Source organism: Lepidochelys kempii, chromosome 14, assembly GCF_965140285.1.
Source record: "Lepidochelys kempii isolate rLepKem1 chromosome 14, rLepKem1.hap1, whole genome shotgun sequence".
In the NCBI taxonomy this organism is placed as follows: Eukaryota; Metazoa; Chordata; order Testudines; family Cheloniidae; genus Lepidochelys; species Lepidochelys kempii.
The window spans coordinates 43408426-43431064 of record NC_136393.1 but is presented as its reverse complement, the minus strand read 5'-3'; positions in this window follow the sequence as shown (position 1 = coordinate 43431064).

Sequence of the window (22639 nt, the reverse complement as noted above, 5' to 3'; positions counted from 1 at the left end):
GAAATAGAACACCTCCACCTCTTCGTGGGAAGATGTCGTTTACTCCTCTGATGGGGGCTCCCAAACAGTCCTCAGTTCCGTCAAGGAGACACTCTCCTTTTCCAGTGGATACTTCAAGATGGAGAATGTGAGCAAAGGGGCTGAAGGAGTTTACAGGATTCAAGATGAAATGTACAGGAAGTGTGTGGCTGTCGTAAACTTTACCGTGGTGGGTAAGTTGTGCACTCAGTGACCCCAGAAAAAACTCTGCTCCCCTTGCACTTCTCAGGCCATGTAAAGCCTGTGGAAACATCCTATAAACTCACAGAATATGGAAGACCCCAGCAGATATTGAGCTGGGAGAGCCATCTCCTCTGCAGCCCCAGCCCAAGGGGTGTGTCACGTGGGAATGCGTGAGGAGAGGGACTAGCCAGACCACAATGCACTCTGGCTCTTCTCAGTGGAAGGACGGTCCCTGAGGGCCCCCTGCCAGCCGGCACACACTAGAGCAGCCCCCAAGCTGCTATAACCAATGACGGGACTGGCATTAGAGCTAGGGCAGAGAACCAGGAAGGTGTAAATCCTGTTGTGCCAGAGCAAGAGTCTTCTCTACACTAGGCCCACCGATGTTCCGACCACTGACTCTAGTAACAATGAACATTTTTTGCAAACATGGTCAGCTAGTGACCCAGCTGCCCCGGGGAGGCTAGTCCCTGGCCCCACCCCTCCCTTTCTGCCCCCTTGCCCCTGCAAGAGCCCAAAGCACCCCCACCGTGGCCCCCGGCCCCAGTGCCGGGCAGCTGTCAGGGAGAGGCCCCAGGCCAGCACGGTTGCTGTGTCCTCAGGCCTGGCAGGGCAGAGCGCTGGGAACAGCAAGAGGGGGCCTGGCCTGTGGCGGAGCGTGGGCAGAGCCATGGTAGGCTGTCTGGCAAGTCACAGGCTCCCCCTGCCTACGATACCTGCTGCCCATATTTGCAAAGTTTCTGCAGTGCAGGCAAGGTTTCAAGCACCCCAAGGGCTCACAGGGAAAGTGGCATGTGTTGTATAGGCCATGGGGTAACTTTTATTTTTATGGTGCCTAGCAAGCCTTTTGTTCATCAGGCTGCTCGTTAACATACCCCTGGCTCTGTCTGACTGCGGGATCAGGAGCAAACATTCATGAAGGGTCTGCGCTGAAATCCCTGGGAAATACGTAGTATGCCGTGACCTGTTTTATCTCTGGCCACTGTCACCCTAGTCTCTGAGGCCCAGATCTTCAAAGATCAATGGGAATCGGATACCTAAATACCTTGTAGGATCTGGGCCTAAGGGCCAGATTGTCAAAGGTATTTAGGCACCTAAAGCTGCAAATAGGCACGTAGGGGAATTTTCAAAAGCATGCAGCTGCCTAACTCTCACTGAAGACGGTAGTTAGTCACTTTTGAAAATCCCATTAGTGACCTACCTGCATCTTCAGGAATGCAAATACCTTTGAGTAGCTGGCCCTAGATAATCAAAGGGCTCCAGGGCAGAGGCTGGAATTGAACCAGGCACTTATGGCTCCTAGATCAGCACCTCCCCCTTAGGCCAACCTTCTGCAGTGCAGGCAAGAAGAGGAGAATCAGGCATGTGGTATACGGAGTCCTCACCAACACTTTCCTCCTTCTTTTCTCGTTCCAGAGCCCAGCTCATTCCCACCTACTGTGTCTGGGACCTCCGGTGCTGAGGAGGAAGCTCGTGATGAGACCAAAGGGGATGGGAAGTAGCTTGTGATGGGAGATTTCCTTCCCCAGTAGCCTCTCTCCTCCCAGCCTGAATTTCACACGCCCGTCCCAGGTCCCACTGACATCAGGGTGAGCTTGAGGGCAGTGTCCAGTTGTTCCAGATCTTCTCAGGTGGCCTGAGGGCTTGGGCCACAATTGGCCAAAAATGGACCACGGGGAGCTGGCACAGCAGAGTTGGCTATGGCCAAGGACAAGCCCTTGGCTGATTGAGGAGCCGTGTTTGGGGCCTCTCAACGCGAGTGCAGAGTGTCAATTAAGGGGATGAGTTCAGGGGCAGAAAACTGTGATCCCCAAAACCCAGCATGCTCTGGGGGGGAGCCACCTATGCTAGCCAATGGGAGATGTTGATGAGAGGGGTGTGTCCTAAGCCCTGCCCCTCTCTGTGTTCGATGCTTGTTGTGGCTTGTGATCCTGAGAAAACCCCTCTCTTGCAGTCAGGTGATTTAGATGCTGCTTAAGTCATATCTTGCAGGAATAAGTTAGGTACCTGCCTTGCTCCATGCAAAATGGCAGAGGGGCCATCCTAACCCAGTCCTGTTGTCAGAGCACTCAGCTGGGAGAGTCCCGTTCAATTCTCCATCATTAAAAAAAGAAGTCAGTCCATTCTTCTGAATGCTCTCAGACAGGCAACTCCTGTTTGTCTGGGTTCGGTGAGGGAGTTGCTTAGTCACAGTCAAATAATTTACTTAACAGTCCAATTCATCTAAGTATTATATTTAACGGGTTTCTGGAATTTGTAACCGCTTTAGCAAGGTCATTGCATGACAGGCTGGTGCACCGTTAAAAGAAACAGGTGCTAGGCGGAAGTAAGCAGCAGCATCTTAAAAGCATTTGTCAACCATTCAGCTTTCTTCAAGTTGCAAGGAGAGAGGCTTGTAGATGGCCTAGAGAAGAAATCGCTTTGCATGAGGATTCTGTCGGTGTTTAAACCGAAGGGGTGTTTTCTGCAAAGGGAGTAGGTGGGAAGGAACCTGCTTTATGGCTCAGGCTCTGTCTGCACTTAAAACACGATAGCTGCTGCAGCCCTTCAGTACAGACACTTCCCACAGCAACGGGACTCCAAGTCCAGCGCTCTAGGCCTCGCTGCCTCCATTAGACAGCTGCAGCGGCACAGGAGCTAGCAAACAGAGCTGTAAACAGGGGAGTTTGAGTGGGAGTTCTGTTGGAGGAGAAGGTATTTGTGTGTGTTTGGTTTTGTATTGGTAATATCTGTATGTGTAGAGGCTTGTAGGGGCTTTGTGCTGGGAGAGAAGCTGAGCCCTGATTAGGGGGCGGGGCTTCACTGACTAGGGGTCCTATAAAGGTAGCAGCCAGTCAGGCAGCGGCACAGGAGCTAGCAAACAGAGCTGTAAACAGGGGAGTTTGTCTTGTGGTGCTTGTGTGGGGTTTGGTTTTGCTGTGGGTGGTGGTGTTTTGGTGTGGTTTGTGTTTCCCAGATTAACAGGATTTAGGTGGGAAGGCTATGACAGATTCAGAGGTGGCAGTGGGAGTGACCCATGTAGCAGATGACACAATGAAGATGACTGGATGTGGAAGCTGTGGTATGTACATGATCCTGGAGGGGGCACCTGGTAAGAGTTTTGTCTGCATGAAATGCCGTCTGATAGAGCTGATGGAGGAAAAGATCAGCGGTTTGGAGATGCAGGTGGAAAGTCTGGTAGAGTTTAGGAAGGGGTTTGAGCAGATTATGGAGCAAAGACATGAGGTATCTGAAGGGAAAAGCTCAGACTTGCAGATGGAAGCAGGACTAGGGAATTCTGAGGGGAGACTGGGTGAGGAAAGTGGTCAGTGGAAGCATGTGACTAAAAGAACTAGGCAGAGGAAAAGACGGGCTAGTGAAGGAGAAATAGAGCTTCAGAATAGGTTTGCAGAGTTGGAAAATGAAGAAGGGGCTCAGCAGGTAGTCACTGAAGGTGACAGGGCAAGGAAGAAGAGAAGAGCGGTTAGTCCTATAGGAAAAGGGGAAGAGTTAATGGAGATTACACCAAATATGAGCCCCAGGAGGATACAGGATGGGTTAAAAAGGATTACAAGGGAGAATGGGAATGGAAAGAACTTGCAGCCAGAGGGAACAGGGGATAGACTGGAGAATAGCACCGTCACTAGGAAAAGGCAGGTCTATGTGATTGGGGACTCTTTACTGAGAAGAATAGATAGGCCTGTAACCAGAGCTGATCCAGAAAATAGGAGGGTGTGCTGTCTTCCAGGTGCTAAGATACGGGATGTAGACCTGAGGTTGAAAAGGATTCTAAAGGGAGCGGGAAAGAATCCCCTAATTATCCTTCATGTGGGAACAAATGATACGGCTAGATTCTCGCTGGAAAGTATTAAGGGAGACTATGCTAGGCCGGGGAGGACGCTTAAGGAAATTGAGGCTCAGGTGATCTTTAGTGGGATTCTGCCTGTTCCTAGAGAAGGGCAACAAAGGTGTGACAAGATTATGACTATCAATAGATGGCTTAGGCAGTGGTGCTATAAGGAGGGCTTTGGGATGTATGGCCATTGGGAGGCATTCATGGATAGAGGACAGTTCTCTCGGGATGGACTTCATCTGAGTAGGGAAGGAAATAGACTTCTAGGATGGAGGCTGGCACAACTGATTAAGAGAGCTTTAAACTAGGAATTTGGGGGAGATGGTTGGGAGATGTCCAGGTAATCTCCACGCCAGAATTTAGCATAGAGTGGAAAGAAAATGAAGTAAGAGTGGATACAGCTGTAGGTAGGAGGAAGGGCAGTGTAGATACAAGTCTAATAGGTTATACTGGTAGTAAAATAACCGTGCCTAATAGGGTACAGAATGTGAGTGAGGCCAAACAGCAAAAATGAAGATGTTTGTACACTAATGCAAGGAGCCTAGGTAACAAAATGGAGGAACTAGAGTTACTGGTGCAGGAAGTGAAACCAGATATTATAGGTATAACAGAGACCTGGTGGAATAGTAGTCATGACTGGGCTACAGGTATTGAAGGGTATGTGCTGTTTAGGAAAGACCGAAATAAAGGTAAAGGTGGTGGAGTAGCACTGTATATCAATGATGAGATAGAATGTAAAGAAATAAGAAGCGATGAAATGGATATGACTGAGTCTGTCTGGGCAACAATTAAATTGGGGAAGAAAACTATTAGAGCCTCCCCTGGGATAGTGCTTGGGGTGTGCTATAGACCGCCGGGATCTAATTTGGATATGGATAGAGCCCTTTTTAATGTTTTTAATAAAATAAATATTAATGGAAACTGTGTGATCATGGGAGACTTTAACTTCCCAGATATAGACTGGAGGACGAGTGCTAGTAATAATAATAGGGCTCAGATTTTCCTAGATGCGATAGCTGATGGATTCCTTCAGCAAGTAGTTGCTGAACCGACTAGAGGGGATGCCATTTTAGATTTGGTCTTGGTGAGTAATGAGGACCTCATAGAGGAAATGGTTGTAGGGGATAATCTTGGCTCAAGTGATCATGAGCTAATTCAGTTCAAACTGAATGGAAGGATTAACAAAAATAAATCTGCAACTAGGGTTTTTGATTTCAAAAGGGCTGACTTTCAAAAATTAAGGAAATTAGTTAGGGAAGTGGATTGGACTGAAGAATTTATGGGTTTAAAGGTAGAGGAGGCCTGGGATTATTTTAAATTAAAGCTGCAGAAGCTATCGGAAGCCTGCATCCCAAGAAAGGGGAAAAAATTCATAGGCAGGAGTTGTAGACCAAGCTGGATGAGCAAGCATCTTAGAGAGGTAATTAAGAAAAAGCAGAAAGCATATAGGGAGTGGAAGAAGGGAGGGATCAGTAAGGAAAACTACCTTATTGAGGTCAGAATATGTAGGGATAAAGTGAGACAGGCTAAAAGTCAAGTAGAGTTGGACCTTGCAAAGGGAATTAAAACCAATAGTAAAAGGTTCTATAGTCATATAAATAGGAAGAAAACAAAGAAAGAAGAAGTGGGACCGCTAAAAACTGAGGATGGAGTGGAGGTCAAGGATAATCTAGGCGTGGCCCAATATCTAAACAAATACTTTGCCTCAGTCTTTAATAAGACTAAAGAGGATCTTAGGGATAATGGTAGCATGATAAATGGGAATGAGGATATGGAGGTAGACATCACCATATCTGAGGTAGAAGCGAAACTCAAACAGCTTAATGGGACTAAATCGGGGGGCCCAGATAATCTTCATCCAAGAATATTAAAAGAATTGGCACAGGAAATTGCAAGCCCATTAGCAAGAATTTTTAATGAATCTGTAAACTCAGGGGTTGTACCGTATGATTGGAGAATTGCTAACATGGTTCCTATTTTTAAGAAAGGGAAAAAAAGTGATCCAAGTAATTATAGGCCTGTTAGTTTGACATCTGTAGTATGCAAGGTCTTGGAAAAAATTTTGAAGGAGAAGGTAGTTAAGGACATTGAAGTCAATGGTAAATGGGACAAAATACAACATGGTTTTACAAAAGGTAGATCGTGCCAAACCAACCTGATCTCCTTCTTTGAGAGAGTAACAGATTTTTTAGATAAAGGAAACGCAGTGGATCTAATTTACTTAGATTTTAGTAAGGCGTTTGATACTGTGCCACATGGGGAATTATTAGTTAAATTGGATAAGATGGGCATCAATAGGAAAATTGAAAGGTGGATAGGGAATTGGTTAAAGGGGAGACTACAACGGGTCCTACTGAAAGGTGAACTGTCAAGTTGGAGGGAGGTTACCAGTGGAGTTCCTCAAGGATCAGTTTTGGGACCAATCTTATTTAATCTTTTTATTACTGACCTGGGCACAAAAAGTGGGAGTGTGCTAATAAAGTTTGCAGATGATACAAAGCTGGGAGGTATTGCTAATTTAGAGAAGGACAGGGATACCCTACAGGAGGATCTGGATGATCTTGTAAACTGGAGTAATAGGAATAGGATGAAATTTAATAGTGAGAAGTGTAAGGTCATGCATTTAGGGATTAATAACAAGAATTTTAGTTATAAGCTAGGGACGCATCAACTAGAAGTAACGGAGGAGGAAAAGGACCTTGGAGTATTGGTTGATCATAGGATGACTATGAGCTGCCAATGTGATATGGCTGTGAAAAAAGCTAATGTCGTCTTGGGATGCATCAGGAGAGGTATTTCCAGTAGGGATAAGGAGGTTTTAGTACCGTTATATAAGGCACTGGTGAGACCTCACCTGGAATACTGTGTGCAGTTCTGGTCTCCCATGTTTAAGAAGGATGAATTTAAACTGGAACAGGTACAGAGAAGGGCTACTAGGATGATCCGAGGAATGGAAAACTTGTCTTATGAAAGGAGACTCAGGGAGCTTGGCTTGTTTAGCCTAACTAAAAGAAGGTTGAGGGGAGATATGATTGCTCTCTATAAATATATCAGAGGGATAAATACCAGAGAGGGAGAGGAATTATTTAAACTCAGTACCAATGTGGACACAAGAACAAATGGATATAAACTGGCCACTAGGAAATTTAGATTAGAAATTAGACGAAGGTTTCTAACCATCAGAGGAGTGAAGTTTTGGAATAGCCTTCCGAGGGAAGTAGTGGGGGCAAAAGATCTATCTTGCTTTAAGATTAAACTCGATAAGTTTATGGAGGAGATGGTATGATGGGATAACATGGTTTTGGTAATTAAATATTCATGGTAAATAGGCCCAATGGCCTGTGATGGGTTTTTAGATGGGGTAAGATCCAAGTTACCCGGGAAAGAATTTTCTGTAGTATCTGGCTGATGAATCTTGCCCATATGCTCAGGGTTTAGCTGATCGCCATATTTGGGGTCGGGAAGGAATTTTCCTCCAGGGCAGATTGGAAGGCCCTGGAGGTTTTTCGCCTTCCTCTGTAGCATGGGGCACGGGTCACTTGCTGGAGGATTCTCTGCTCCTTGAGGTCTTCAAACTACAATTTGAGGACTTCAATAGCACAGATATAGGTGTGAGGTCTTTTTTAGGAGTGGTGGGTGAAATTCTGTGGCCTGCATTGTGCAGGAGGTCAGACTAGATGATCATAATGGTCCCTTCTGGCCTAAATATCTATGAATCTATGAATCTATAAGTACAGAAAAGGATGAGAAAAATGATGAGGGACGTGGAGCAGCTTCTGTATGAGGAGAGATTAATAAGACTGGGACTTTTCACCTTGGAAAAGAGATGACTAATGGGGGATACGATAGAGGTGTATAAAATCATGACTGATGTGGAGAAAGTAAATCAGGAAGTGTTGTTTACTCTTTCTCATAAGACAAGAACCAGGGGTCACCCAATGAAATTAATAGGCAGCAGGTTTAAAAGAAACAAAAGGAAGTATTTCTACACACAATGGAGAGTCAACCTGTGGAACTCCTTGCCAGAGGATGTTGTGAAGGCCAAGACTATAACAGGGTTCAAAAAAGAACTAGATAAGTTCATGGAGGACAGGTCCCCCAACTGCTATTGGCTAGCATGGGCAGGGATGGTTTCCCTAGTCTATATTTTCAAGAAGCTGGGAATGGGTGACAGGGGATGGATCACTTGATTACCAGAGCTCCTCTGATTCTGGGTTGTTTTTTTTTTTAAATCTCTCCACAATTTTGGTTGCAACTGAAACTTCTAGTTAAAGCGATCAGTGGAGGGGGGGGGCGGGGTCTGGACGCTCTGTCGCCTTGCGCTTTGTTTGTGTCACCTTTACACTGATGCAAAGTGAGCAAGAAATACCAAAAGAACTGCAGGCACTAGTGTAAATGACACACACCAGGATCAGGGTAAGGCTGGATTGGGGCCCAGAACTCTTCCCTCACCCACCCATCACGGCACAAGGAGTTTGATCCTGGGCCTCATGCCAACTGCCCATAAGGGGCAGCTTAGAAATTCTTCGGTTGTACAAAGCTGGTGTGTCTCCCTATGTCACCTGCCTCCTTCCAATCTTTAGTCTGGGGACGTGGTGTGGTAGCAAAGAGAGTGTGGTGCAAAATGCTGGCTCAGAACTGCTGCCACGACAGCCAGTGTAACTTAGAGCAGCCTCAACAGTGCTCTAAGTTTTATGTCAGGTGCTATTTCAGGCACCAGCCAGCCGAATCTTGGGGGAACAAAAGGGTGACTTCAAGCCCCCTTTTCCCATCCCTCTCTGCTGAGCCAAGTGAAAACTTGGCACTGCTGAGAATTCAGACCCAGGCATAAGGCAATGGAGAACCCCAATCTTTCTTCTGCTGTGGAGAGTTGGTAAAACTCAAAGCCCAGATGGCACCGTTATTAAGCCCATTATTTTTTTCTCTTTGCTATTTAAAAATAATGAGATGCAAAACCAATATGAGTGCAGCAGTAATGTTGTATGGTTCGGACACACAAGTTAAATTTCCTGTGACAACACGAACTTGATCAATTTGCATGTGTAGAGCATATTTCTCCTCTTCCTGTTTTTCTTGATGTATTTCAAAATTTACCACCCAGGGTTCTTTGTGGCATGTAATGCGGCTTGTATTAAACACGCCACAAACCCAAACTTACAGGAATGGGCCAGAACTTGACAGCTTACAGGAGTGGCCGCTAGAGGGATCGGGGCTGAATTTAGAGGGCACAATTTTCAAAAGCATCAAAGTGACTTAAGTGCACTGGGAAATTTTACCTCTAGTCTTCCTTATGAATTAATTTTTTATTTTATTTTTTTTTAAAGGGAGCTGTAGCCTGTTTTCCACAGAGTCAGTCTGAGTTCAAGCCAATGCCGTAGGGCATTTCAGGCTGCTGTCCTGTCTGATCCAGCCCAGGGGACAATATCTGATGCTTCCAGGAAAAGCAAGAACCCGCTGTAACATACATGGCTAGTTTTAACATGCTGTAAATGCAGGTGGGGAATTAATTACTGACCTCGGTGGCATTCAGACTATGTCCTGAAGCATGGGATTGGGCCAGAGGGACAGCTAGCGCTGGCCACAGTGTCTAGGGTCTCGGAGTGGGAAGTTCCATGGAGAATTCCACTGGGTGGGAGACTCAGCTGTGAAGGGAGGGGGCGGGCAGGAGCATCTCATAAACCCAAGATTGGAATAACTGAAGTAATGTTCCTTTTACACAGAGCCTCAGCTCCCTGGAACCTCTGCAAATGCTTTAGCCACGTGTTTAACTCCATCCGTAGGAGTAGCCTTGGATCGCAGTGGGAGGGCTCAGGTGCGTAAGTGTTTGCAGGATGGGCGCTCAGGGCAGTCCCTGAGGCCAGGGCAAAGTGGATGTGACGTGCCACTGTCTGGATTTGGGAGCCTGCCTGCACACCAAACTCACTAGGCACTGGGTGCATGACTTCAAGGTGCTGGGCCGGGGAAAATCAGCCCCGGGTGGTTATTTCGAGTAGAAAACCAGAGCCACTTCTGGGGTCTTTCAGCTTCTAATGCCCTTTCCCTTCTGCAGCTGGATTTCATCCTATGATAAAATCCCTCTCAATGCCAAGTCAGTGCCATAAATCACTGGCCTGGGTGCAGGAATCAGTAGGCGACGTTCTCTGGCCTGGGTTATGCCAGGGCTCAGACTAAATTATTCTTCCCAAAACTTTTAAAAGCTGAGCCCCCTCCTCAAGGTAAAGAAACCAATCGTGCCCCTCACCCGTCAGCAATGTGTTAGCGACCCCACCCCCCATTTTCATGGATACGTCTTCAAACCCCACCCTTCCCACCATGGCTAGCCCTTCCCCACGCTTCAGGAGATGCTGAAGGAGATGATCCTAACCATCCCCTCTAACCTTAAGACTTGAGGGATCCCATCATGGAGCATCTTAAAAATCACAGTTTCCAGACTCTGGAACAGGGGCTGCTTTGCCGGGCTCACCTTTCTCCCTGCGTCAGGTTGGCCGATGGGGATAATGAGCCTGGAGATCTCATTCCCGCTGCTCTGAGTGGTGCCCATGTGCACATGACTCAGCTCAGCTCATCCTGTATCCCAGGAACGTCTTCATCTTCTGGGATCCTCATGGCAGCAGTGGGATGATTTAACGGACTCCCTTAGCCATGGGGCCTTTCTCTCGCTTTTGTTTCAGAGCCAGCGTCCTGGAATCGTCTCATGGTGCGTGGAGTGGTGGCAGTGGTGGGGGTGATAGTCTTACTATACCTATGTGGGTTTTGGAAAGGTAGAGGGAAAGTGTTTGCCTACTCGCAACTCGTCTTCAGGAAGCTGCTGACTCATCCCTCCCCGCAGCCTGGAAGTCGGCAGGATTCCCAGGAATCTGAGCTCCCCGCAGTGTGTGACAGGGACGGGGACCAGGCCCAGGGAACCAGAAACAGGAATCGAGACCCAGCCCTGGAGAATGGGGAAGGAGACCTGATTGCGAATTCGTATCCGGTCTGCTGAATTGCTCACGTCCAGACCCTCCCCACAGTTCTTAAAAAGTCAAAGCATTTCGTTTAGACGCTTTCCAAACAAACCATTTTGATTTTTCAGTTTGAAACAATTTTTTGTTTAAAAATGTCCTTCAATTTTATTTTAAAAATTCAAAAAGTTACAACCCTTGAAATGTTCCTGGGTCTTTTTTTTTAAAAAAAGCTTTTTGGTTCATCAAAAATTTGGAAAAATGTTAATTTTGTTCAACCTGAAACCGGTTTTTTTCCATCTCTTTTTTGGAATTGCCAGGGACCAAAAAATTCTGTTTGCCCAGCTCGAGGGGCAGGTGAGGATTTTGGCAGTTATATTGTGGGTCTCTAAGTCTCCTTGTTGCTCAAAGTTTTCTTACTGCAAGGATGAGGGCAGGATGGGCAAAAGCTTCCTAAAAGTGGGGGGGGGCTGCTGGCACCCAAACTGTGGCCCAGCCCCTGTGCCACCCCTTCTCCTCGAGGTCCTGCCCCCTCAAACTACCCCTTTCCCTGAGGCCCCCCTTCACACCGCCTTTCTCCCTGAGCTCCCACTTCATGCCGCCCCTTGCCCCCAAAACACTGCCCCCCGCCCCTCCCTTCTCTCCCCCATCATCCAGTCGCTCACACTTATGGCCAGTAAAAAGTGGTGGGCCCTGGTCTCCCCTGTTCCGGCACCCCTGGATGAGAGTGGGAGAGGATGAAGAACTCATTTCAAATATAACTCCCCCCGCCCCTCAAAACAGCACAATTTGACAGAAACAGCAAAACATGCACCTAACCAACCCGGGCCAGTCACGCTGTGTTGTGTGTGACATTCCCGTCCTGGGGCGGTTTATGTCTTGGAGAATGTGAACCCTGCAGGCCTGGGTGTTTCTCTACGTAATGTGACCTCACTGCTCCTGATGAGAGCCATTGTTTGTAAATGTTTCAGGAGCAGACATATTTATCATTCATGGACAGACAGACATTTATTCATAATTAGAACTGGTGAAAAATGGCGGGGGTGGGGAGGGTCATGAAAATTGAAGAAGAAACCACTTCCTTCCCCCTTCCCCCCATATTCTTCAAACTTATTTGGAAATGTTTTTCATTATCAAATTTTTGTTTCGTTTTGGTGGGAAAAACTCCATGTTCTCTCTCAAGTGGGCAGAGAAATCCAAAATGTTTTTTTTAAAGAGGGAACTTATTTCAAATGATCAATGTAATCCAAAGTGGCATTTTTAGTTATAAGGTTGCATTGTCAGTGTAAAACCCTTTTGAACCAGCTCTGTTATTGTATAACAAGATGAGTTTACTTTTCGTGATGCATTGTTTGGGCCAGGTTTCCTTGGTCCTGGAAACATTTACATGCATGTTTAACTTTAATTACTGCTGTGAATAATTCCATTTCAATGGGACAACTCTGAGGTCGGGTTTACGCTACGGCCGTATATCGGTGTAACAATGTCTTTTCTTTCTTTTATATGTAAAAGTTCTTGAGAGGTTAAAGCAGGTAAAATACATGAACAGGTTCGGACAGTCCGAGTTTGTCCGTGCAAAGTGACAGCAGAGATGTGGGATCTGCTAGTTTTCCATAAGTCTCTCAGGGTTACCCAGGATAACTTTGGGGATCTCTGTCTCGCATCGGGAATGTTCCCTGAAAGTGTCCAAACAGCTCAGAGATACAGAACCATTCCCTGGATCCATTCTTATAGCTGTCTTCCCCGGAAAGCAGTCTGGCAAGTGTTCCTGTCAGCTCATTGCTAAGTTATCTGTCAAAACACTAGAGTTTTCAGGTGCCTAAGTAGCCCCTGGAATCAGGGTGAAATTATCCTCCCCACCACTATCAAAATTGGAAATGGTGCCCCGGAGTGCACGGTACCCTACCGTAGTTCCCCCGTAGGAACTGCATGAACAGGCAACTCTGCAAGTTATCTGCATGCCTCTGCACGTGACCCCCATGCCTCTCCATTTCCTTGGCCACATGTATCCTGTCCCCATGCTGGCGGCGAATCCAGAAAAAGAGGGAAAGAGCTCACCACTGCGACCACCTGAGGGAGGTGTTGGGTTGAGATCAGCTGGTCAAAGCAGGCAATAGGGACAGAATCTGAGACTTGAAGCTCCTCGAATGACCTCTGACCTTTCTAGACCTGCCCTTCAATGAGACACAGCGATTGTAAAGTTGAATGTGATCGTAACTAGACCCATTTGAAACCCTTCACCACACAAGACAAAGCCCGTAGGATTCATTATGAATTATTTATTTCTCCTCCCCTGGATTCCTGCAGCCACCAGCCACCTTGGAGCTTTCCCTCCTCTCTCCCAGGCTGGGCTCACTTGATGGCAGGAGCTCAGCGCAGGGTCCAGCTTTGCTCTTTCGCTTCCATTCTTCACGTCTTTGGGTGGCTGCATTGGCACCTGAGCAGCCGGATGGAAACACTGAGTCCTCTGTCTCGGCAGGCAGGCCCAGCCGCCAAAGCCAAAGACTCCCTGAGAACAGGGGGAGGTTCGCCTGAACTCTCAGGAGTGGCGGCTGGGCCCATAGGGTAGGGTTACCATATTTGAACTTTCAAAAAAGAGGACACTCCGAGGGTGGGGGGGGAGTTGTAGCCCTGCCCCCTATCTACTCCCTCCCACTTCCTGCCCCCTGACTGCCCCCCACAGAACCGCCAACCCATCCAACACCCTCTGCTCCTTGTCCCCTGATCGCCCCCTCCCAGGACCCTGCCCTCTATCTAAGCCTTCCGTCTCCCTGTCTCCAGCTGCCCCCTCCTTAGACCCCTCCACCCTAACTGCCCCCCTAGAACTCCACCCCCTACCTGTCCCCTGACTGCCCTGCCCCCTATCCGCACCCCCGCCCCCTGACAGACCTCCGGCTCTCCCACACCCAACCAACCACTCCCTGTCCCCTGACTGCCCCCACAGAACCCCCAACCCATCTATTCCCCCCTGCTCCCTGCCCCTGACTGCCCCCCCGAACCTCTGCACTGTCCACCCCGCCCCCGCTCCCTGTCCCTTGACTCCCCCGACCCCTCTTCATATGCTCACCCTCTGACAGGCTCCCCCCAGAACCCCTCACCCATCCAACCCCTCCTGCTCCCTGTCCCCTGACTGTCCCTTGGGACCCCATGCCCCTTCTCCAGCCCCCCCAGCCCCCGTACCCTGCTGCTCAAGGCAGTGTGTCTGGGGTGCGGAGCCAGACACAGTGCCGTGCTCCCCCGCAGAGCGTGCAGCTCCCCCTCCGCCCCCAGAGTGCGGCATTGGGAGGGAAATCCTGGACCTTTTCAGAATTTTACAAATTCCTCCCGGAGGGCGATTTAGAACCCCAAAAGCCGGACATGTCCGGGAAACTCCGGACGCATGCTAACCCGACCACAGGGACTCCAGGATCTGCAGCTGCTGCCACCTGTATGGTGAATCCTCCGACTCATCACCAACCAGCTCTTCCCCATTCTCCAACCTGGCCCCACGGTCTGACCGTGCAGGAGAACAGAAACCCTTTGGGACAGCAGGAGAGTCTCCTCAATGCCGCCCTCTTCGCATGGCATCCTGCGGTCACCGTGAAACACGACTACCCTGCCCCCAGGAGTCTCTCAAGGAGCTGCCGGCGCAGTCACTGGGCACCCACTCGTAATGGTCTCGGGCAGTGGCATTGCAGAGGGAGCTGAGCAGACCGTCCCTTCTGTGACTTCCTGAATTGCTGCCAGGACGGATTCTCCTCTGCGCTAGGGAGAGTCCCCGAGGACAAGCAGCTGTGATGCGGGAGGGGGCAAGACAAGCACTCCCCCTGAGCCCTTGACTAGCAGGCAAGCAGGACTCTGGGAGCCAAGGGATCGATGTGTCTTGCTGGGAGAGCAGAGCTGGAGAGCAGAAAAGGGCATTGGAGGAATTGAAGAAAAATCAGTGTCATGGCCGGGTCATGGGCAGCCAGACCTCGTGGTCAGAGGCAGAGTCCACACTCACAAGACAGGAGTCGAGAGTCAGCTGGGTCAGGACACTGGAAGAGCAGAAGCAAAAGACCAAATTGTGTTCAGAACCTCAAGTCAGGTGAGTCACCCTGAGTCCGGATGCCAGGAAATCAAGCCTGGGGAGTGGGAGCAGGAACAGCCAACACACGGTCCAGAGCCGGGGAGGAGCTCGGCTGTTCAGACAGCTTCTTCTTCCTGCTGCTGGTTTAAGGAGGTCCTGGGGGCCGATTAGCTGCTCTGGGACTCTGCCAATAGGAGCCTCAAACTGGGTCTGGACTTCGTCAGTCCTAGGTAAGCAGTTTTTCGTAGGCTTGCAGGTGGCGTGCTGGAGGGTGGCTGCTCCCAGGAACCCTGCAGACCGGGGTTAATGACCCATGGGTCAGGACAGTGAGTGATCTCTCCCCGCTCAAACCTCCTGCACGAAACAGTCTCCAGGGTCCCGGATGCATCCTCTGAGAAGAAAAAAACACAGTCATGAGGACAAATAGGCTATGGAACAGGAGCCCCCTCTTTGTTGCAACAGCCCCAAGTGTCCAGAAGAGTGGACGGTTCTTACCTCCAGGAGATGCCTGGGATCTTCCATCTAAGCCTCAAGGGGACCCCTGTTGCTTGGTCTGACAGGAGGAGATCATCTGTCCCCACTGCTCCCTGCGCTGGGCTGGCTGCAGCACACATCTGTGTAAGAGGCTGGGCCAGAGAGATGTTACAATCAGGGTCCAGGCACCCCAGAAGGAGAACAGAGGCTCTGAAACCAGAAGACGAAGCAATCAAATCAGCGGATTCGACAGAGAAGTTTTCTACCCTACAGGGACATCAAAGAAGGTCTGTTAGGAAAGCTGAGATGTTAGTCTGGAAACTGCTAAGATAAACATTGTGACTTATTAAGATTCAATTTTAGTCACTACAAAGTGTGTTGTGTTTTGTGTGTCTCTTTGAAATGTGTCTCTTTCTCTTGCTTAGTATCACTTAAATCTCTTCTTTGTTACTATGCTTCCCAAACCACCTCAGTGTTGTGTGTTCCAGTGAAGTGTGAGTCTCCAGCCTACCCAACAGGCTGAGCTGTGCCCTGTCTCTCTGAAGGTAATGAATAATTTCTGAGCGGTGCTGGGCCCAGAGTCCAAGGGCAGTTCACCAGACATCTCGTGGGAAGCCCAAAGAGACCAAAGGAGCAGGAGAGATTCCGGCCCCACTGACCCATGGGAACTTGCCACAGAAGAGCCTACACAGGGCTCCAGACACAGCCACTTTGGGTGTGTACCAGAGTTCACTCACCGCTAGATGCTGGCCAGGCCTCGTGTCATTGCTTTCTCGCTGGGCTAGCAACCCCGCTGATACTCACTCTTGCAGTTTGTCGGCTGGGAAGTCAGCCGACCAACCAGGTGACTGTTCTTTACTCCACTCCTTCCTGGGTCGTGCTCCTTGCAAACAAAGTCCCAAAATGTCTTGAACAGAAACAAGGCCTTCCACCCTCGTGGGGAGTTCTTCCTCAGCCTGATTTCGATTCGGCCTGCCCTTCTTGGGTTTCTATGGTCTTCTATGTCCCCTTCCTTAGGGATGGTGAGAGAAGCCAGTCCTACCCTGGACTCCAGGGTTTGGCCCAAAGCCGTCTACTGAACAGCTCGCTCTGCTTCTGGACTTTTGCTGCTGTTTTCCCTTCTTTCCTCTCCGTTGGGGCTCACTTGGTCATCATTTGGCTTAGCCCCAGGCTAGGCAGCCATAGGCCAAGCCACCCTGTTAGATACCCTCCTCCTTCCAATCCTCTCCAGCCCGGCTGACAGGTTTGCTGAGGGGATGGTGAAACCCCATTGCTGATCAGAAGGAGGTCAGAGTCTGTTCTCTAGGAGCTGAAGGTCCATTTGTCCTGCTGCGGGAAGTGGAGCTGGAGAGCGGAGATGTTAGGTGAAAGAGACTGCATGATGGAGTTGGAGACTGAGGGACGGGAGCCTCCTCCCAGAAACGCTCCCAGGAGAACAGGTTTGAGGAGGAGTTCTCTAGGGAGCCTCTTGCTTGGAAAAAAACAAGGGTGGCACATTGATGAAGATGTCTCTGTCCCAGGGATGGGGGAAGCTCCCAGCCAGGCTATGCAGCAGGGATCCCATTTCTCCCCCAAGAAACCCATTTTGCCCAAAGAAGTCAATGGCTCTTACCTCCAAGAGGGAGCGGGCTCTTCCCTCTCAGCCTCTTTGAGAACTACCACTGCTTGGCTTTTTTAGGATAAGGGACCTGTCCCCACTGCTCCCTGAGGTGCTTCAGCTTCTGACTGCACCCATCTGGGAGGCTGTCACATATGCCAGGGCCTAGAAGACATGCAGGGAGGAGGCTCCTCTTCATGTCAGACTCTGAGAGCCCAGAGAAGGGCCAAAGGAAGAAAAAAGGGCAGGAGATGAAGCTTGCCCGGAGCCTCTGTCCCATCCTCACCTCCTCAAATGTGGAGCTTCCTGAGCTTCAGTTGGGCAGACAGTCTGTAGCCCTGACACAAAGGTCCTTCTGCGCCATATGGGGCAGGAAGATCTCTGCCTGGGAGCACCGGAAATGGGATGGGGGTGAGATCAAGGAAAGAGGGGAGGGATATGGGTGTGAGGGAAAGAGCTCCTGCCCCAGATGAAGGAATTTGGGGGGCCGAGGGAAGGACACAGCTCCACAGAGAGGAGAGAGAGTTCCTGTGAGTGCCAGGGGCCTCCATTTGTGCTTCCACTAGCCCCCCATTTACAGTGAGACAGAGCAGTACCTGCAGCAGGGAGCGGAACTTGCTGAACAGGGAGGGGAACCTTGAAGAGCATCAGATGAACCACAGCCCTTGCAGCGCCTCGGGCATCTGGTGCAAGTGCCGGATGATGTGAAGCTGGCCCATGACCTTGGCTGTGACATCCTCATGCTGCAGGGGAACGAGAACATGTCAGAGACTGAGACACTCCCCAGGAATCAGGGAGGATGAAGGGCACCTGGAACCAGTGCCATCATTTCCACCCAGCAGCTGCTCATGTCTGAGTGTTGGATTCACCCTCCTGACCCCCAGGATGGAGGCTTGCTGTCCTCTCTAGTGACCTCCAGTGCCAACCCCCCTCCTTGTCGGGTGAGCTCCTGCCACTTCCCCATCAGTGCCCCGACAGCTGTTCCACCTCCAACCCACCTGGGGACACCGCTCAAGTTCGGAGAACCCTCTCCTCCACCCCCACCTCCATCCCCACCCAGGTAGGGCAGGGAGGGGGCTCTAGAAGGGTGGCGGGGGGAGGGAGGGATTCTGGCAGCAGTGAAGTGGGATGGGGAGAGCTTGAGACCTTTCCCCAAGACTCCCCAGTGCCAAAACCTGAAACCACAGGATGGCAGCCCTGGGGAACGGGACAGGTCAGGAGCCCCTGACGACTGAATCCTCCCAATCTCTCAAGAGTGGGTCCAGCCCTACCAGCAGCAAGACCCGCTTCCCACGCCCATGTGCCTCAGTCAGTCACCATCACCAGTCAGTCCTTGGCCTCCCAGGATGCCAGGGATGGGAGCAACTCTCGATGGTGGCTCGGGTGACATGGACACTAGGCCGTGGGGAAATGGGTGCAGCTCTGTGGGGCAGGAAAGGTTCCCAGAGGGCACTTAGGGGACTCAACTGTCCTTCCCAGGAGTGATAGCAGAGCACCACATCCGAAGAACAGAAGTCCATGAAGGCCAGAAGTCCCCACTAGGCTCCTTGCTACCAGGCCAGCGAATGGCGAGAGGATGGGAAGGAGGCCCTGGGCCCCACCCCAAGCTTCTGAGTCGAATGCAGCTGCTTACCGTGACCCCCATCAGTTGCTGGGCTTCCCCCAGGAGGGAGTAGACCAGCACCAGCCCAGCCTGGCTGACACGCAGCAGGGGGTCGTGGATGGCCAGCAATGCTGTCTGTACGAAGGATCTTCTCTGCCCGAAGGAGAAGAATTTTCCAAAGACCTAAAACCAAGAGGACATGAGGCTCGAGCAGATTGCCCAGAGCCAGCCTCCAAGTCCTGGCGGTACAATGGCATCTCGTGCCCCAAAGGGTGGGGAAGAGAGCTGCTGTGGCCAAGGCACTTCATTCCCTAGGAGGCTTTCAGGGTCCCAGGGCTCAGGGAAGCCCCTTTATTAAAAGGTGGCAGATGCTGAGGGACCAAAGCCTCCAGTGGCTCTTTCGGGAAGGCAATTTATGGCAGGGGCCAGGATGGGCTGGAAATGGATCTCTAATGTGTGTGAGCAGGCCCACTCTGCTGTGCAGGGCACAGAGACGACAGGGGACCCTGTCTTGCTTCCAGCAGAGAGATCTCCTGCACCTCAGCGGCTAGAGGAGTGTGCGTGTGTTGTTACGGGGGGAGGGGGTTGGAGCTGACAGACCAAAGGTCTCTTCCCCCAGCTAAGTGATTTCTCTAGTTGCTGGCTATGGCCTCTGCAGCTCCTTGGTTTCTTCAAGGGGAATCCAACCTGCAGCCTGACAAGAACACGGAGACTCCTGGCCCAGTCCCAGTGTGGGACCTTTAGCACCAGCGTGTCCCACTGGTTGCTGGATGAGGAACTCTGAGCTGGAAATAAGGAGCGGGCTCTTTTCCTGTCTCCAGGAGGCATCCACTGCAGGGAACCCAGCCAGCCCCACTCCCTGAGCTGTGTCATGCCCTGGCACAGTGCCCTTACCTCCCCCACTCTGGCTGTGTTCTTGTAGCCCAAGAGCCGGCTGTCCTGGTGCCAGTCATAGCACCAGAGATCTTCCGCCTCATGTATGGTCAGGCCTGGAAGAGAGAGAGAGAGAGACTTTTCTCCTCATTCTGGTTGCAGTTTCTGTGTCCTTCCAAGCCCATTGGTGGCTGCACAGTGGAGTGGAGAAGAACAGAGGCAGAGAGAGATTTGTCCTCCGGCTGGGGTCAGTCTGAGAGAAATGGTCTGAGGTCCCATTATCCACCTGTGGTCACTCTCAGTCCCGTATTGGGTTCCGTGTCCCAGCTGGGTTCCTTACCCCTCTGTTGGAGCAGCAGTTGGTAGAGCCGGTAAGTCCCCTCCCTGGCCTGCCTGCTGATGTCCTTGTCTGGCTCACTGACAAACAGAGCCAGCTGGGCCACATGGTGACCCATCCGAGGGAACTCGGCTGAGATCTAATGGAAGGGAGAGCAGAGGGGACTCCATCAGCATTTTCCTCTCAGCTCCCTGTCCTCCCTGGGCCAGAGGGCTCCTTTCTCTTAGCCCCTCTGCAGGAGATGCTGGGGGAGAGGAGCTTGAGATCGACCCTTCATTTGCTCTGCTGCCAAGGGAGCCCGCAGCTGCTTTGGGATGCCAAGCAGGGGCTGGAGCATGGGCCCCTTAAAGGCCCAGGGACAACACTGAACCAGGACAAGAAGAACTTGACTCAAGCCTAGCTCAGTCCTGCTCTGACCCTGCCTCCCTATGAAGAACCCTCCTAAGCCACAGCCCCGGCAGCAGCAGCAGATCCTGCAGCCCACTGGAGCCAGCCCGCCTCCGCCTGGAGCCAGCAAGCTGGGCTCGGAGCCCACTTACATCAAACTCAGGGAGGGTGACTGTGTATCTCAGCAGGGCTGTGCTGCTCCTGATAGCCCTGGCTCGCTCCTGCGACACCCTGGACACGACCCAGAGGTTGACATGCTGTGGGGAAAGGAGGCAGGTCAGACTCAGTGGCCAGCTGCTCCTGCTTTGCAAATGAGCCCCATGCCCCCAGCCCCAGGGGCCTGAGACATTCTGCGCAGGGGGCAATAGCTGAGTCCTTGATGGCAGAGCTTTAGAAGGGGATTCTTTCCCCCAGGACGCAGCTTGTACCCTTCAGGTCACAACTTCTCAGAGTCTCTCTAGACTGGGACAATGTTCGCGGTCGGGGCTGGTCCCATCCTCCCAGAACTCCTGATTCCTGAACAGTTCACCAGAAAGAAGATTGAACCCTTGGCCCTTCCTTGCTATGCAAATCCTTGGGGGGATGTAGGGAGTGACTGAGAGCACAATCCCCCCAGGAATTTCAGAGCACATCAGAGGGAAGGGCTGATTCCCTGGGCTCCTCCTCTTTCTCTAGGAAGGAGCATGTGCCTCTTCTCTGAGAACCATCTCCCCAATCTCATGGGCTCTGTGTGTTGGAGGGGTGGGGGAAGGGTGGGTTTTCAGACTCTCACTCCCCAAGACAGCCAGGAGCCCTGTGCTTAGTGCTCAGCAGAACCAGGCAGAGCTCTGGCTTGGAGTCCCAGCTCCTTCCTCTGTCCCTCAAGAAGGAAGGACCTGACACTACATTGCACTGACCTCCCCAACCAAGGACGGCCCACTGGGGACCCAGCTAGGAGGACAGAGTAGAAAATGCATCTTCCAGTCTCTCCTTACCAGTCCCCCAGAGAGTTACGGTCAAATGGGGCTCACCTCCAAGATGAAGTGGAGCCTGTCTGTGTCTGGGGACTCTGCCAGCAGGTTCCCCAGCATGGCATCCAGGACCTCTGGGATGACTTTCTGCAGAGTCTGCAAAGCATGGGTCAGAGTTAGGGAACCTGGGCCTACACGTGCCACAGGATGGGAAGAGGAGTCTCTGGGAAGCACTGGGGAGACTCCCAAACACATCTCCCGGCCTCTCTCCTTCACATCCCACTGCAGGCAATTTGCAAGAATTGATGACCCCTGGACCTTTAATCCATGAGCTTAGCAGGTCTCTGCAGAGGGCCTTGTAGGCAGAAGAGTATGAAACAGCCAAGTTGCTATGGATGGAACCTGGGCTTCTGGGCCAAACACGGCTTAAGAAAGAAAGAAAGAAAGAAAGAAAGAAAGAAAGAAAGAAAGAAAGAAAGAAAGAAAGAAAGAAAGAAAGAAAGAAAGAAAGAAATCCCCCAGGGAGGGGTAATCTCTTCCCTGCTGGAGGGAAGGATCCAACCCTGCAGCTTGTTCCATCTCTGCTACCCCACCCCGAAATCTGGAGCTCCAGCGAATCAAGGGAGCAGGGACCAAGGACTACTCTGCAAGAGGAGGAGGATGGAGGAGGAGGAGGTACCTGGATGCCGGTGGTGTCCTTCTCCGTGCCCAGGGTGAAGACGGAGTGAAGGGCAGCTCGCAAGAGGTGGGTCTCTAGGGCTGGCTCCAGGGCAGGTTTCATGGTGCTGGCAAGAGAGAGGAGCTGGTATTAGACTGTGCAGTATGGGGGTGGGACTGTCGCCAACACGGACACCAAGCCACAGGGATAGAGGCACAGGCTGGCAAGAACGGAAACTGAGGCACTTAGCTAGGGAATGACAAGGCCAAGGTGTCCCAGACAGACAGTGGCAGGACAGGAATAGCTCCTGTTCACTGGAGCCTGCTGCCCCTCCTGTATCTGAGCCCAGGAGTGAGCCCCTCCCCAAGGCCCCTGTCATGTGATGGGAGTGAAAAGAAGAGCCCCGCCAGGAGAGAGTGACCCTCCCCACCCCACCATCTCTGCCAGAGGCACCACTCTTGGGAGGTGACTTGGGAGGGGCAGTGACGGTGACTCCCAGCCTTGGGCCTGATCAGCACTGGGGTGAGGGGAGTCGGCGGGGTGGGGGGTGGGGCTGTCTCGGTACCAGAGGTAGCCCACTGCAGCCAGGGAGTGGGCGAGGACGGCGCTGGGTGACGAGTCATCGGGAAGCTCCTCGATGAGCTCCTGTGAGACGCGAAGGAGACAAAGAAGCATGTGAGATTCAGGCCCAACTGACACCTCCCAGTGAGGAGATGA